Consider the following 15,796-nt stretch of genomic DNA (forward strand, 5'->3'; position numbering starts at 1 on the left):
CTATAAAAAGAGGTGGGCAAATGTTCTAGATTGCTTAGCAGATGAAAAATTGTTGTATTTCAATATTGAATAATTCAGAATTTTGTCTGAATCCTCTCCTATTTATTTATGTAGTGTCCTCTGTATATTTAGATGCTATAAAGAAAGTTTAATGGCATTGGTGGACCATAGTTAGATCACTCTGTTTATATATTAGCCAGGAGGACTGGAAAAGCACATTTTGAGATAACATTCTTCTGGCTTATGGTTATGTGCCAGCGAGCTGGCAGATAATTGGGTAATATGTAGGCCATTGGTCAGAGGGTCTATACTGAAACAGTATAAGAAGGGTCAGCAGAGACAATTCAGGGATGTTGGAAGTAGTGTGGTCTGTTGAGACAACAGCTAAGATCATCTGACAATAGGAGCTGTGAGAACTCTCCAGGGTTGAAGAATCTGAAGATGTCAGGAGAGCTTGAAGATGTCTACTTACAAAAGCTTCTGGCCCAGATAGAAAAGGCAACCAGAACCTTCTCTTGCCTATGTCTAAGATTCATCAGCATATGACCAGAAGGAATGTTCTAGAGAAGTTTGAAGCAAGTATACCAGAGAGAGACAGACAGAGAGAGAAAGCATCAGTAACACGAATTTTATCTATTGTAACATATTGTGGTAAAACCTATGTACAACTGGTAAGTTCTTGACCAGAATAAGAACTTTAACATTTCTTTTTTTTTTGTCCCCTTGGGAGAGTCAACTGGAACAGAGTTAGGAAAAGATAACTAACTGGTGTGTGAGTTTTATTGAGCAATAAAAGCTTAGTTGTGGGTGTAGCAGTTTTCTTAAAATGTTAGTACCTTTAATGTAATTAAAATAGTCATTGCTAAGTTTCAACAACTGAAGGTCATATTAGACTTTTTAGTGCAAGTGAAAGAATTGTAGGAAAAAATAATAATTTGGTGGCTCAGTGAGATTAGTCGATAACACCTATACATACCGAAGTTTGTACCTATGTTTCTTGTCATATATCTGCATGTGCATACAAACATGCAGCACCCGGTGTAGGGAAAAGGTATTTTTAAATAAAATATACATCAAAGATTTCACCTGAGGATGAATAGCAGCTTCTGATCTTCTGCTCTAATGTTTATGCACGTATACAACTTTCCTCAAAAGTTACCTTCCAAACATGGTGGGACTAAAACTCCCAGAATTCCTGAGAGCTTCAGTGTGTGTGTGTGTGTGTGTGTGTGTGTGTGTATTTGAAAATTTTAATTACATACAAACTAAACTCAGAGAAAGTAAAGAGAGAGAGTAAAAAGTACAAAGAAAGAAAAAAGTAAAAAAGAAGAAAGAAAATAAATAGGAAAGAGTGAAATAAAGAAAAGAAATATATAAAGAAGTGACTTTCAATCTTCATCACAAGTATAAACCAGTTTGGTAGCTCTTTACCCCCTATAAGGTTACAAGCAGATATCTCTTCTTCCCATAACGGATCCTTTATCTATCAGCGAATCCATAAGACATCAAATTTTCAATTCTGGTGTCAGCAAAAAGTCCGTAAAGCATTGCCAGAATTTCATAAAAGCATATCTTATTTTAACCTTGATCAAATACACCAACTTTATATTCCTTCCTTTTACCTCTGAAAATCTTAATCTTTAGTTCATTCAAATATTGTCATAGGATTTGATCCATGGGAAATTCAATTCTTTCTCCCATTGGATAGGCTTCTTTGAGGCTTTAACAAGCCCCTTTTGTAAATCCAATAAAAAGACATTCTGCAGGTCATTCTCTTGGTTTATCATTTGCATTTCCCCTTTAATTTTTAAAACTTCAGCCAGCTTCTTTTGTATATCCAGTAAAGAATCCTTATCCAGATCATTCTCTTGGCCTACCACTTGTATTTCCACTTTAAATACTTTTTCTATCCTGTAATCCACACTTTTTTAATCTAATATTTCTGATTCCACTATTTCTGCATCAAGCAAGATTTGTTTCACATCTGTCATTCCTTCATTAGCATCCTTTAGACATAGTCCACCCAGAGAAGCAGACATCGTTACTGATACTGTTGATATTGAGGCTATTGAGTTCTGGCCCCATTCTTCAAAGATCTGCTTTAATATTTCAAATGTTATAGTGTTTGGTGTCATTTTGTCTGAGACCTGCAGTTCTGAGACATCTGAAAGGAGATGGCTCTGATCAACAAGTTTCTTTTCTGAGTGCTTGCATATTTGTTGACATCTGAGTCAACTAAAGTTTCAGATGTCAAACATGCTTGACCTTGCAACCAGGGCTAAAAGTGCAAGGGGTGCACTTGGAAATCTTGCAATACATTGACATTAAATTTGTATTTGTAAATAGTAGAATGCTGGCTTCAGGAGAAAAGTGTGGTAAAATATTAACGGAGGTTGCCTGTCTTTTATTGCAAGGTGGTTTTAATGTACTTTCTTTTTCTCAGTCTACATTTCTCTTTTGAAACCTTTCAGCACTTTGGAAAGATCATTTGATATTACTATTATTATTATTATTAGCAGATGGAGCAGTCACAGGTGCAAAGAATCCATGGGAAACTTCTGCTTTTTGACTGCTTAATGCTGAATGGAAGGTGTTTTGTGATTTCTTATATTTTCTCAGCTATTTTGTGAGGTGAATCCCAGTGTCAAAGATTGCCAGCAAAAGATTCTGTGTAAACATCTGACATATTTCTATCCATGTGTTCGAGGCTATGATTTTTGTGTGTCTGGGCTGCATCAGATGCCACTCTGGATCACAATGTCTTCCCTTATTACACTTCTTAAATCTGGGTAATTATGTCCAGTTGGTTGATATGAAATCTCAACTTGGGAATGGCTGTTGTGTAGTTAGTGAATTAGCCCAATTCCCCAAGTTCACATGACACACTGTCCCATAACCTAGTCAACCACATTTTAGCCTGGTGTGTCACAGAATTCAGGCAAATATTAGGTCCAAAGGGAAAAGCAAAAAAAAAAAAAAAGTTTCCTGAGGCTTTTTGTGGTCCTGAAGCAAAGAACTCTTTGAGGTATGTTTGCAGTAAAAGTAAGGACCATTTTGTTACACGGAAGTATTGTTCCTTCTCATTCACATTGTTGCAACTCTATCATTAAAAAATGCTGGATTTCCATTAAAAAGATCTATCATCCATCCATCCATCCATCCATCCATCCATCCATCTGGTATTATAATGAATAATCTCAATGAATTTGCATTCATTGCCAATATTAATCTTTCCCAACATGGGAGACATTATCTCATTCTACTTAAGGAAAACAGCTAAGCCCCAAATTCTCCAGAGACTGTGCCGCCAAACAGCTTCCACTTCTACTTGACCCCATCCAGATATTTTGAGAGTACAACTCCATGATTTCTGAATTGCCACAAATTCTGGGAATTTGTGATCCCAACATGCCAGGAGGGCACTAGGTTGGGAAGAGTTTCCCTAAAGCATATCCTTGACGACTTTGCAGTGCACAAAACTTCCATGATTTTTTGCCTGGAGTCCAGGGATTGGTGTGATGCAAACAGGCCAAAATAATGTTCTGGCCTGCAACTTCTGAAAATGAATTTGTTCTCCTCCTAGTTCTCTGGAGAAGGATTTAATGGTGGGAAAGGTAGAAGGAAAGAGAAGAAGAGGATGACCAGCAGCAACGTGGATAGACTCATTTACAGTGGTGATGGGTGCACTGTTAGAAGACATGAAAGATCAGGTTAGGCACAGATTATCATTGAGAAAATCTATCTATGTGGTTGCTAAGAGCTGACAATGTCTTGATGGCACATAATCAGTCAACCAACCAACCAATCATATGCCAATCTGCAGTGATAAGAACATGCGTGCAAGTGCATGTCTCCTGCTTGTTTAGTTATGAACTAGAAACAATGGTTCCTTGCCATGATCCCTACATCCCAGGGAACTCCTGAAACTGGCTTGCAGTTCGCATTTGATGCAATCACTGTGGATGAAAGTGGGCAAAACCCATTGGGAACAATGAGTTGTGCTTTGCCAGGCCATAATATTGCATGATTGATATCATAGTACCAGGATGATAGGGAGATAGATAGGCAGATAAGAAAAGTATCTATCAGTAGCAGCTTCCAAAAAAAGTTCTGATTGGTTGATGCCTAAATTGGGATTCTGGGCAGTGTTTTATAAAAGGATAATGTATCTTTAAGCCTAGGTGCCCTTCAGGGAAATGTATTGGATAAATGTCTTCTGAAAAGCCGGTAAATATTCCATCGCCTCACTGTCATTACTGCCATGAAATGATAATGAAGCATGAAAGAAATATAATTCCATATTCAGATGACAGCATTAGCCTTCATAAGCAAACTGAAATATTTATTAGTAAAATGTTCAGTATCTACGCCAGTAATCTAAGAAAAAAAAAAAGGACAAAAATGTTTTATAATAAAAAAGAGATTGAATGCAGAGGTAAAATCTGGTTGGCTGATTTTATTGCTTATTATTAAATCCTGGCAAAACAATTATTTTTTTTTCTTTTCATTAGTAAGGCACCCAAATTAAAACTATGCCCCCAGGCTGTGAGGTTTACAGTAGTGATTAAAAACAAGAAATTGTGATACATGGGGCCTTTTTTGACAATGGCATAATCAAATTCATTCATAATGTTAAATCTTTCACTGACAATTTTTTTTAAAGCAGTGAAATACAACAGCCAAAAGAACTACATGCCACAACTATCAAGGAACAGAAATTAGAGGTGCCTTGTTTAAATAGGAAACTTACACAATGTTTCTATAATCTTGAATACAAACATTAGAGTGTAGTTAATTAGGGTAATTATTGTCTAAATTGTGCCTAATTGTTTTATGCTGAATAGAAATGCCATGAATGAAATCTTCTGAGTTGGTACAAGACTTGGAAGGGAAGGTGGAGTCGCTAAATCTTCAGACATAATGTGATAAGTTTGGATTGTATTTCCTTTTGAGGAGGGAAAGATTATCCCAAAGTAGGCCAAGACAGAAATAAACTTATGTCTTGACCTCTGTTTCACCTTATTGAAAAGAAGGTGTACAAGACTCATTTACAATATGTGCATAGCTAAGTATTTGTCTACTTGAAAGCACATCCTTTAAGGAAGGGGTGAGAGCAGGAAAGATCTTTGAAGTGGATGAAAAATTAGGAATTCAAGTGACCACAATCAATTCTGAAACACTGCACAAAATTAATTACAGTTTTGCATCAGAAGCAAGAATGTAGATTTCAGACAGTGGGTGTCATTTATCTCTCAGCTGCACAATATACAAGGCGATTAAAAAGCCAAATCTGTTCCCACCCCCGGTGTCTAAGCCTAACAGAGGCTGTGAAGTACAAATGATTAACTCCAAATCATTCAAGGGATTGTACAGATGCTTCAGCTTGAATGAAATTTGCAGGAAGTCAAAAACATTACGTGAGGACAGATTTGCAGTTCTTTATCAAAATCTAGCTTGATTATCGCTGGCAGAAGCCAGATAAATTGCAGAGTAATGCAGACTGGAGCTGGAGAATGCCAAGCACCAGAAGGGAAACCAAGTCTAGTAATTTCTATCTATTTTTAATTGCTTGCCTTCCATTTGCATTTTTATGCAATTGGATACAAGGCTGTAACTAATTTCTCCAGGCAACTACTCCATTATATCTGAGGCACTGGCAACTTGTGCAACTGACAGACCAGTTTCCCTTCCAGAAATGTTTTGGTGAAAATGTTCATCCTAAGAAGGCATTGTATGAAGAAGCTGGTATTGAGGTACTGTTGAAGCATCTACCTTCAAATCAGTGTCTCAGAAGATATAAGTGATATGATGGTTTGGATCTCAAAAGCTAAGAGGAAGGAAGAAATGTATTAGACCCACGTTTGTATTCTTCTGTGAACTTTTGGGCAAGTGGAAATCTTCTTGCCCCACAAAGTACCATGGATGATGTTATCCATGTATGAGAAATGATAGAAAAATAAGGGGTAATTGAACAAGGCTTATCATTCTGTCTTCCCCAATTTTGTGCCTTCCATTTGGGTCTACAATTCCCAGAATCCATGCTGCCATCAGTTAGAAGGGGCAACACTCCTGCTTTCCATTGACTTGCAGGACAGTCAAGTTTGATTGGAGGAGAAAAACTTCATATGGATAAAACCTTTCTGATAATGGAAGCAACCAACTTGGAAGGTGATATCAGCCTTTCAAAATAGACCATACTAGGAAACCAAAGTCATATGGCCAATACAACTTTTATTATAAGGTTACAGTAATGGAAACTTGCAAATCTAAATATGCTTCTTCCTCCCTTTATCTTCATGAGAACTTGTGAGGGTCGTGTCTGAGATGCTTTCTCAAATTACATTTCTGCCCCAAACTCAGATTTCATTTATCTGACCATTGCCTTGGTTGCAGATCTTTCTCCTGTTCCTCAAGGTTATTCCTACTTCTCATTATGGGTGATGGGTTCCTCTTCCATGGAGATATTGAAACAAAGGTTGGGTGCTGGTTTTGCTAGGACTACCAGGTCTGGACTGCAAAACATATCACCACTAGATGGTAGCACAGAGACCCAGAAAACTTGATTACTTTGCTCCCCTCTAGTAAGGGCCTGAGTTTTACAACCCACATCTGTAGATCGAGTTTTTGCAGCTTGAAAATTCAGTACTGAATTGGGTATTGGACAAGGCAAGTTTCCATCTTTAAATTCTCTGATTCTATGGAAAACCCTCCCATAAAACAAGTCAAAGTGAGCTGTGGCATTGGCAGCAAAGTGCAGTGATGCTAAATGATCACATACACAGTGATGTCATCACTGTTGGAATAATCCAAATTAGTCTACTGTCTTTGACAATTGGGTAAGGTTGGTCTAAGTTCTGCTGATTAGAAGAAAGCAATGGCTCTATTAAGAGGATGATGATGATGATGATGATGATAAACAATAACACATTTCTTTGAGTTGCTCTAAATTGCATCCATGCAAGGAACACACATCCTAGTAACTAAGCAGAGACACAATCCCATCACTTGCTATTACTTTTGGACTCAAGCAGAGAGAGAAAGAGAGAGAAAGAGGACAATGCACAGAGCATGCTGCTGTATTGACTCACTATTTTCACTATATTCCTGAAAAATACAGTTGCACACACAACGAGATGATATCCAGGGTGCCCTGAGTGAAGTGGTGTCTAATCTTGGTTCTGTCCTCAGTATTTTAGATGCCATTTCATTAATCCTTAAGTGTGCCTAGATTTTCTGAGACCACCTGATTTCCAAGAAAACCTTGATTTTTTTTCTTTCACACATAAAGTCACTTGTTATATTAATGAACCAGACCTAGAGAACCGGTATTATGAAAATGTCTTAAGTTGAAACAGTGTGAGTGGTGATGGAGAGAGAACTTCGCTCTAACCAAACAACTTTCTTTAAAAAAACCTGCTTAAATAATGTAATCAAATTTATTTTGGAGTTGACTTTTACATTATGGGGAGAACAACATATTTCTAAATAGTCTTTACTCAACTCATTTTTTGAGCTTTGAAAAGACACATCTATTTGGAACGAGCCCTATGCTGATCATAAGGGAAGGAAAAGAGAGACACCCCCCACCCCCAATCCCACTTTGCAAAGCTCAGTTTAGAATAATCTCTTCATCAGCCTAAGAAAGAATTGCTGGATTGAGACCATCCTGAGTCCTTTTAAATTGTCCTTGCTGGTATCTGACAGAACATACACTTTTCAAAACATGCTTCGATCATTGAGGATTAACCAGAGGGTTGGAAAAAAAAAGAGCATTTGCCTTCAGGGCAGAAATGGAAAATTTCACAGATATCTAACCATGGCAAGGCCTTATAACAGGTGGGAATGTGTAATGAATTTCTTTCCTGCCTAGAAATAGATTTGGTAGCAGAAGTGTCTATCTCCGGTGATCACACGATCCCAGTGGATTCACACTGGACCCTGCCAAGGGTCCTGCCTTGACGTATATTTGAGATTGTATTTTGGATGACAGAAATGTTCATGACTTGCACAAATGTATTGATTTTCTTTTCCTCTCTGTGTCTCCCCCACCCACCTTCAATAGACTGGAGCGTGGTGTATAGTTAAGAGGCAGGAAGGGCGAGTGAGAGAGAAAAGAAGCTGTTGAAACAGTGTTGAATCTACTTCTTAGAATCCTGGGTTATCAAACTCATTAATCTACATGTCAAGAGGCTAGGAATGAATAATTGTGTGTTAGAATTTATCTGCCAACATGATAGCTACTTTTCAGGTCTTTCTACAGAGCTCTTTTATTGTGCTGGCCTTTATTATATGCTTTCTTCTCTCTTTCTCTCTCCTCTTGCCACTCTGTTGGGGAGCTACAGAAATATGTATCTCAGCAGCAGGGAGGAGAATATTCACTCAAATGCTGCAGCCACCCAGCCTCTGTACACTTTTTTTTTTATGGGGGTGGGGGGGTTGTAGTGGTCAGGCCTGAATGCAGTTTAGTTGCCATTATAAATAAGTTAATTACTTTTGAACCATAGGAATATTCGTGAAATCCATGCATGCATGCATGCGGTGTGTATGTTCAAGCTGGAGTCAACTTTTTTTGGCTTTTTGATGGGATGTGAAGGGAGGAAGGGAGGGATTTGTAGCTTTACCTGGTTTGTTCAAATAACATAGAAATTCCTGAGACAAAGAGGCTTTAAAATAAGGTAAGTTTTGAATAGATTTGAATATCTGGAATTCTTACAGACCAAACCTCATCCAATTACAGCAGTAGTTTTGCCATCAAAAACAATAATATATCACCACCACCACCACCAGCAACAACAACAATAATAAAAATAGTTTGGGGGAAAGACTTTGATGGAATCTCATGTTTTATTTTTTTTTCTTCTTACAACAATTAAACCAATCCTTTATTGGCCTGAACGTTCTGTAAAATTCACAGGGTTGTCTGAACTCACGTCCTGACGAGGTCAGCCTGTGCTATGTTTGGCTTAGTGCACTGTGTGAAACTAGCTAGGATTATTTATAAACTGGTGGTTTAGCATGTTGCCTTCCATGTACCTATTTTTCTAAAGTGAAAATTGGCAAGTTGGAGATTTGCACTGATCCCAACTCCAAGCAATTGGCGCTTATTCCAGAAGTCACGACTTGAACAAAACTTGGCACAGCATGTGATTCTCTTTGGTGGTAGATGAAAAGCCTCTACACCAGTGTTTTTCAAGCTTGGAAACTTAAAGATGTGTGGGCTTCAACTCCCAGAATTCCTCAGCCAGCATGCTTAACATTGCCATGTTTGAAAAACACTGCTCTACACCTTGACTGTCTGGGTATTGTTGGTGCCTCTTGAACTGTAGCTTCATTCAAGACTCTTCTTATTGATTTCATACAGGTACCTCGTTGATGTCCTCCTATTCTGGAGCATGGTATGAAAAACCCTCAGAGGATCCAGGGTTAAGATTGGCTGGCTCTGAAGAAGGGGGACTGTTGATTTCTGAAGCCCTTGGACCCTCCTGCTGCTTCTCTTTGATGCTCTGGTCATGGTTCTCTTTCTGTGGCGGTTTGGATACTATGTGAAGTTATAATCCTGGTTAACACAATGGTATGGCTAAGGCCACAGGCTAACTCAGAATTGAGCAAGACCAAATAAGGCTTTAGGGTAGGGGGTGGGTAACCTTTAGTCTGTATGTGGGAGTCTAAGGAGTGAGGACAGAAAAATGGATATCAGTAGCATTGCTGAGGGGAAAAAAGCACCTGCAAGCGTTCAGCAGCCCCTCCACTTTTTTTTTTTTTAGTTTTTAAACTAGCCATGCTGCTGTGGGAGCCATTTTGTAAATGAGAAATTTCCTTCCATGGCGGTCATAATTTCATTCAAAAATACCAAGCACGTCCATTACTCTCAAATGTGGTTGACCCTTGCTTTCGAACAGACTGTTGAATCTGGTGCCTTTGTAATATGGTGACAACTTCTAGGAATTCTGGGATTGTAGTTGAGAGTTGACCATGTAAAGACATTTAGAAGTCACCATTTTAAGGAAGGCCTCTTTAGAGGGAACAAGATGGAACTGCCTCTTTTGATGCCAATGGGTGATAACAAGCAGTTAGAGTTTTTATGTTTCTCAGCTGCCCTCCAGTTGTCATCTGGATTTTTACAGCCCAGATAGCCTTACCACTGTTAGGTACAGTTCTGGCTTTGGAGAAAATGTTAATAAATGTATCAGCTATCAGAAGGAAATGTATCTGCTATCAGAAGGAACAAGATGTGCAGTTTTTTCCTAATAATAAATAAAAAAAACTGATAAGGGACCATAAAGTTCAACTAGCATTTGCTTTGAAATCTTGGAATAACAAATTAGTTCAATTGTATCATCTCATTTTTTACCCTTTTGTCACTTAGGGGTAGGGTGCAGCTTTCCTTGCTCTAGTTGTAACAAGTGATTTTAATCACTGCATCTGCTACTTTATTTTCCCTGGTTGTTATGTCATTCTGAGAAGAAAAAGGGCTGTACATGGAATCTATTGTTCCTCTAAAAAGTGCTTTGTGATGATGTAATACTCATGGCATTCCATGAAAACAGTGTGGTGGCCACTAGGAGATAGGGGCCAAAATAATCATCATCCAGAAGATAGACCAAAAGATGAGGTAGTTGATTGAGTTTGCAGTAATGGAACAAAGGCATCATGAAACATTGCTGTTTCCTTTTGTATCTCATTGGTCATATTTGTTGAGAAAACTAGAGAATTCCTACATCGTAACTATTCAGCAATTTTGCCTTCCCCAAATCTGAGCGGAAAAGAAATTGAAACCCCAAATCAAGACTACAAAAACTTTCATTTAAAGCCAATTAGATAATGCTTCAAATACATCATTCCGAAATGAATATCCTGGGGAGCAGCACATTTTATTTCCAAGGAGGCATTGGAGAAAACAACTTGAAGCAAGAAGAGAAAAAGAATTTGGTACCCAGTATCTTGTGGAGCAGTTTGGAACATGGTTTGTGAGAGCAACAGTACTGCAGGTATACAGTAAGAGGTTTCACCCGCGCTGCATCCCTGGAGCATCTGGCCCCAGCTTCTGCCTTGTCAGCCACATTTATGATGTGTTCATAATTAAATGTCCATGGTGCTCACAGTATGTTGACCACAGAGGGGCCATAAGCAGTAAAGATAAATGAGAAAGAGAGATGTAATATTGTTTCACTAGTGGGCCTTATCTGATGTTCAAGATTGTCACTGATAATTATTAATATGTGACCTGGTTGAGTCTCTATGTGGACCATCACCATTTTAATAAGAGAATGAACTGTCTTTGCACAGCTCTGGATTCTGCTGTCTGTGGCTCCTTTTCCATCACTTTCATTCTATCATTTTGAAGTGGAGTTTGAAATAATAATAATTTTAAAATATAAGGATTATTAAAAAATACATATTTTCTCCCCCATTCCCTAAACCCACATCAACATTGTTTTGGGGGGTGGGAAAACACTGTACTAACATATGGCACATATTATAATTGATTGGCTATCCAACATTTGATGCCTTCCTGAATGCCCATGTTTGGGAATTCTGGGGTTTGTAGTCCCAGCTCACCAAGTTGGGACAGTTGATCTATCATTAACAGATCTCAGTTGGGATGACCTCATTATAGACTGCGGCACTTTTCCTGGTGTAGCCGCTCAGTTTTATCAGTGGAGCACCTCTTCATCCAGGTTTTCAGATCTGTTGGCTGCTGTTGATTCTTAGTGTTTCTTTTATAATTATTTGTAAAGGTTCCTATTTCTGTAATTTTCTGCTGTCTTCATAAATGACTTAGAGTGCTGTATAAATTAATCTAATAACTAAAATCCTTATCAGGTGGGAATGTCAGATCATTGGGAAAGAGCTCATGGCAAGAACTTGGAAAAGAAATGTATAGATGACCCAACAAGAATGCACACAGAACCATCTATTATTGTAACGAACAATATTTCCAGATAAAGGTTTTTTTGTGCTGTTTGTCCTGTCTGATTCATAGGGAATTGAGCCAGTCTGGGTAACAAGCAAGTGCATTGCTCAACCAGAAATCTAGGTTTTGTAACTAGACAATGATAAACTATGACTTTCCTCTCCATAACCCACTTTTTCCCATCGTGGTAGTTTCTACTATTCTAGTTTACCTTTCCCCTTTTTCTGAACTGGTAGGTCTACTGCAGCCTTCTACCATGTCTGCCCTCTAAAAAGGTCCATATCAGCCCTACCAGGTAGACCAAACTCTATAGGAAGGCTAAGACTACTTTTATTGGCTGTGATAACAGAACCTTGCAAATATGATTGTGCTGTGCCTTCTCCCCTTCTTATACCCACATGAATTAGGGAGGTGTCTGACTTAGCCACTTATGCTAACTTTCTGCTTGTTTTGGACTTAAGCTATGTTTTTTTTCCTTGTTGCTTTGGTAATGGGTGTGACCTATCTCTGTCAAGGTAATCTTCCTTACTCTTGACAGTCCATGAGGCATTCTTAAAAATAAAGATGATGCTAAAGTCCAGTGTTATAACATACTGGCTTCCTATTTATTTCTAAATTAAAACAATATTTTAAAATTCAAGGTGGAGCATTTCCAAGCATTAGTTGCATCTGGTAAATAGCATAACAACATGCCAGGGGTCAGGTTGGCAGGAAAAGGGTAGGGAAGATGCCAGTAGGAGGAATAGAAAGAAAGCTGAAATGGGCTGGAACTGGTTAAATTTGAGAATTAGCTTGGATTGCTCAGGATAACTAACAGCCAGAGTAGGCTAAGGTGATCTTATCTATTGCTTCTGGAAATTCATTCTTTTGCCCAAAGGAAATGATGTGATTAAGCTGAGGTGGAAAGCTTAACTGCTGATCTACTAATGCTTCCCACTTCAACTTGACCACTGCATGGAAAATACTAATGATACATATTTAAGCAACGTGCTCATAGATCAGCTGCAATAGTAGCACTGTGACGTGAATAAAAGTAATTATGCTCATTAGCATGATGAACAAATATGCAAACAAACATTATTAAATGCAACCATTTATCAAAAAACAAATAGTGGGACATTATATCTTGGTCTGGAAGAGGCAGGCAAGCGTTATGTCAAAGTTTGCCTGTCAGGATTGTGTGTTTTAGTATGCCCGATTGACACTAATTGGTGCGAGAGGAGGTGGAAGAAATTTAGAAATATAATGTGGCCTTGAAATTGAAATTCCAAATCACCGTGTGCTAATTACAACTATGTGACAACCAGGGGTAACTTGGTGCTTTCAAGTTGGAAGGCTTAAACAAAGGAATATTATTGAGTTCATCATATTCAGAGAGGGCTGTGCAGGTATGCGAGGGGAAGGTGACCTGTCAGATCAATATTTGTAGTGCTGAATGAATCATGTGCACTTGACAGGACATAATTCAATGTTATATCCGCCAGCTCTACATGTATCCATCTTAACGTGTGCATTAAATAAAACCCAACCCCATCCTTTCTTGTCCTCTCAAATTCATTATCTCACAATAAACAAAGACAATTTAATTTCTGTGACATGCTGGGCTGAAGCTTTGCTTTTAAAATTTACTCAGTCTTCTTACTCCCTCTGCTAAAATGGGTGTTATCCTTCTCAGGATAATTCTGTTTGCATCACTCACATGAATCCTTTATATGACAATCATATTCTTTTTTCCCCACTGTCCAGCCATAATGGAAATATTGTCTCAATACACCTTATGTGTTATTGTTACAGAGACCCCCTGCAGTTTTCAATCTCTTTGGGGGAACTTTGATGACTATTAACAGAATCAACAGTGGTTTTTTTTTTAAAGGTAGGTGTGAGCTCTTATTGCAGTTAAGAACTCACAGTTGCTCTCTTTATCACTGATTAATATGGAATAATTTGTGTCAGGTAAAGGGAATTTAAATAAAAGATCTGGCTAGTTCACAGACAGTTCAAGGCTACGTTTGTCTACTCAGAAATCTCACCGAGGTCAGGGAGGCTTACTGAGGAGTAATGTACATAAACTTATAAGTTAAAATTACACTTCAACTTTAATTGAATAATCTTGTGCCAGTTCATTCTGAGGAAAGTTTAATAGAAGTGCAAAAAAAAATCTTAAGTAACAATTCAGCAAGCAATTCTAAATAATTCTGTAATTTTAGTGGTGGTTAGTTCTACATAAAGAGCTGTAGGATCTCATTCTATGTTATAAAGAGAGTGGACTTGGAACTCTGTTGGATTAAAATCAGGAAGGGGGTGGTTCTTTGGTGTAACACCCTCTTTGTGCAGGACTCCCTCACTTTTGGAAATACATCAACATGGCATTTGCTTTGGAAGTAATCTGAAGAGATCAATCACACCCTTTAAGTTCTACACTTCCTTGTAACTCCCCTTGAATTGTTATTCCCTGGCTCTCTGCCCTCTATGTCTGGGGATATTTCTCCCCTGCTGAATGGTGCCATTTAGCCATGTAAGGATATTTAGGGGAGAATGAGTTCACTGTTTGCACAGGAAGGGATAATTCACTCCAAAAGCCAGGTTGCCTATTCTTGTTTGTCAAGATGAAGTACAAGAAGGGACGTGGCTTTGGGTCAGGAGAGTCCCATCTCATGCTGCCTTCTGGCAGCCCTTCCTTTGTGCAGAGGGAGACATACCTTTTCTCCATGGAGAAAGAATTGAAAATGAAGGGAGTGGAATTTATGGATGGACCTGGTTGTCCATAGGTCAGATATGGAGGTCTTGAGGATCAGAAGATTCCCACCACTCATATATTAGAATATTATTAGCCTATTTTGCAGGATGGTTAAGATTACCAAAGCAATGTTTGGAAACAAGGAGGTTGAGCCATGTATGTATGGTCTCTCTTTCTCTGCTTCATTTTTCTCTCTTTGCCTTTCTTACAATCTCTTTTAGCAGTCTATAACCTCTCTGGCTTCTCATGCTTCAATTAAATAATAATGCGTGAGGAAGTTCATTACAAGCTGCCTTTCCAGATCAGAAAGCGCCATTTTACAGCAGGGCTGCATCCGGCAACACAGAGTGATTCCATAATATTAAGGTCAGTTTCCCAACCTGGCACCCTTTGGATGTGCTGGAACTGAAATTCTCTGAATTCCATGCATAATGAGATGGCAGCAGCAGCAGCAGCTCTTATGGTATGTTGCCAGAAATGTTAATTATTATTATTAGAAACAATTAATGCCACTTGTCATCTCCCAGTGAATATGTTAGCCCATCTTCCTTAAACTCTAAAAGTAATGATGTGATAAATGTTGAACTAGATGTTGCCATTGTGTTTTTGCTTGAACAGAGCAATGTAACGGAGGTGGAATAGCATCAGAAGTGTCATTTCCCTCTCAATGCTAAGTTAATTATTCAGAAGATTCAGAAGGTAAGTGTGTAGCTTTTTCTCAAGCTAATATTTGGGTCTCCAGTCTCCAAGTTGCTCATTTCTTCTACCTCCAAATTTATGCATTGAGCAGTATCTAAATGGCATTGGCTATCAACTTCTTCAGCTTCTGCAACTATAATTATCATTGAATAGCCTCTCCAGTAGGGAGAGCTCACTGATTTTACAGATGCAAGAGATATTTGTGGACATGTATCTACATTAGTACGAAGGCAGAAATCAGTAGCTGTGTCACCAGAGCAACCCAAGGGAGTTTTTGATTTTGGCCACTGGGAAATCATTCTGCCTACTCTCATCTTACCAGGATTTAGATCAATCTCTCTTCTTTCCAGTGTCCCTTTCTAGAACATCATCAGTTCTAAAGTCTAGGCATTTAACTCTGAGTTTCTATCATGGGAAGCATGGGGTATCAATATTTATGATATGAA

The 15,796-nt window shown here is 38.4% G+C and overlaps 1 protein-coding gene across 2 annotated transcripts in view; it reads left to right on the plus strand.

Moving 5' to 3' along the window:
• The window catches only part of SLC7A9 (solute carrier family 7 member 9), a 304,184-nt gene that overhangs the window by 242,921 nt on the left and 45,467 nt on the right, over positions 1-15,796 (plus strand). The window contains exon 14 of one of the 2 annotated variants that reach the window (XR_010068627.1): positions 1,209-1,224. The exons of the other annotated variant lie outside the window; for it this stretch is intronic. The gene's annotated coding sequence lies outside the window, so the exon portion shown is untranslated. Of the gene's footprint in view, positions 1-1,208; positions 1,225-15,796 lie in introns of those variants that run through there. 2 annotated transcript variants of the gene reach the window in all.

The sequence above is a fragment of the Candoia aspera genome, chromosome 11 (assembly GCF_035149785.1).
Source record: "Candoia aspera isolate rCanAsp1 chromosome 11, rCanAsp1.hap2, whole genome shotgun sequence".
Taxonomy (NCBI): Eukaryota; Metazoa; Chordata; class Lepidosauria; order Squamata; family Boidae; genus Candoia; species Candoia aspera.